Below are 2,500 nucleotides of genomic sequence, written 5' to 3'. Positions count from 1 at the left end.
GCATTGCCACAGCTTAAGCTTTCTAAGGGACATATGACATGACATGATAATCTGGACCTTTCAGTGCTGACAATATGAAACATGGCTGGGGCTATCTTGCCCCCAAACGTTCGTACCATCCCAACAGGCTAATGGCATATAAAACAGTGCTACACACATCTGACATTGATTGTGCATCAGTGAACGACAGAGGGGGAAAGTATGGATAGAGGAAAAAAAGATAGAGAAAGAGAGAAGAAGAGGGGGAGTGATGAAATGAGAAGGAGAAAAGGGGGAGAGAGATAAGACACATGAAGAGTGAAGGGGAGTGAAAGAAAGAAAGAAAGAAAGAGAGAGATAGAGGGAAAGAGAAAACAGATGGATAAATGAAAGATGATGGCGATGTGGATGATGGCAGGAACAATGCAGAGAGCCTTGAAACCAGGGCCTCTGATGTTTCAGTCGCGTGAAACAGCCTATTAAAAACACTTTGATGTTTGCCGACAGAATATGTGTGTGTGTGCGTGTGTGTGTGTGTGTGTCTCTGCATGTGTGTGTGCGTGTGTGTCGGGGCCTGACCTTCCTCTTCGCTTTGATGACAGGTAATTGACAAGACTGAGCACAGCCAATTTCTGTGAATGCGTGTGTGTGTGTGTGTGTGTGTGTGTGTGTGTGTGTGTGTGTGTGTGTGTGTGTGTGTGTGTGTGTGATGATTATGATGATACAAGGCATATTCTGTTTGCAGTGCTATACAAGCATTCACGTATTTGTTCAAACATACCAGAGAGGGTGTATTAGGTTGAATCAGACAAGTGATGGGATTCAAAGCTGTCAAATCATCATTTTGTGTGGTTAAAGGTTTTAAGGTTGCCTAATTGTGAAGCTGTCAGCTTTTCCAGCACTATGCCTGCCGTTAGGAAAAATAAATGTAGGTTCATGCCTTTTCCTCGTTTTTCACACTGAAAACCATATTTACTTGAAATGGAACAAATATCCATTTTTCATTAAATGTCATGATTTGAGTTAAGACCAAGACTTAAGACTCTAAGCCCGTAGTATCATTTATTTCTGCCAATTTTGACACAATGCATTTAGATAATGATTGACCTATGGGGCTTACCATACTTGAGTTGTGTTGTGTTTCGTACATGCTTAGCAATGTCATATGAAGATACAATTAACTGTGAGTTTCAATGATGATATGGTTCTCCGTAAGATCTGTTAACGTGTAGCCGTCTGGTTACCTCCGCCAAGGAGGTTATGTTTTCATCTGGGTTTGTTTGTTTGTCTGTCTGTCTGTTTGTTTGTTTGTTTGTTCATAAGATAACTCAAGTTATGGATGGATTTTGACGATTATTGACAAATTTTCACCACGTTTTCGGTTGGCGTAGGTCTGCGCTCTCAAAGTGCTTTTTCTAGTTATTGGATGACATGACACTCCTCTAAATCCTGCCCACTGCTCTTACCTGCCGTTCGCAGGGCTTTGTCACCTCTTACCTCTTGTCACCAGTTTACGCGCAGCCTCCTGTCTTAGCGTCTGCGTATCCCGTGCTAAGCCTCCAGCGGGCCCTGTCCCCTCTGCAGCTCAGGGGAAGCAGTCCTGGGCGGTCATGCGATCCGCCTGCGCAATTTTATAGGCAAAAGGCCCGGCCTGGTTTGGGCTGGAGATGAAAGCATTCTGGGGCTGACAGAATGGTAACGCAGGGGAAGGACTCCTCTCCCGGGAAACCTCAGTTTAAGCTGCAGCTCCGCGGCAGAGATGTGACATTGCTGCTGCTGCGCTCTGCTCCGCTACGCCCCCCTACTCACACACACACTCACACACACACACACACACACACACACACACACACACACACACAGACACACACACACACACACACACACACACACACACACACACACACACACACACACACACACACACACACACACACACTGCTGCTGCCGCTACGCTACGCCCCCAGACACTGCAGAGAACCACGGGCTCCATCAGAGGGTAGGTTGTTAGCAAGTGGTGTGGATGGTAACAGAAATAGTAACCGGTGTGTGAGTGATGGCTATGACGTATATAACGCCAGACGGTAGCCGTAGTTATTTAGGTTTAGCTGTTTTCATTGCAGTGCAAACACGTTATAAATGCAAATAGAAAGCAGTGCCCACGTAACATAAATCTGTTCACAATCAGCATATCGTGTCATGTTAATCCACGTGTACACACACAGACACACTCACACACACATATACGCACAGACACACGGGAGACAAGGAGGCTGAACATAGACCAAATAAGATGTCATTCTATTTATTTGAACAAACATACCCATTCAAAGAGAGACACAACACACAAACTCTCTCTCTCTCTCATTCTCTCTCTCACACACTCACACAAACTGAGGCCTGTCATTTAGATTCAAGTTAATATATCCCTGCTATATTTCCCAAATTCAGCAAATCAAAATGATATCCTCCATACTGAAGCCATTACGATTTCATTTGGTCTTTGCCAGTGAGACCACAA

The sequence above is a fragment of the Sardina pilchardus genome, chromosome 20 (genome assembly GCF_963854185.1).
Source record: "Sardina pilchardus chromosome 20, fSarPil1.1, whole genome shotgun sequence".
In the NCBI taxonomy this organism is placed as follows: Eukaryota; Metazoa; Chordata; class Actinopteri; order Clupeiformes; family Clupeidae; genus Sardina; species Sardina pilchardus.
The sequence above is the reverse complement of the archived record's forward strand: the minus strand, read 5'-3'. Positions refer to the sequence as shown.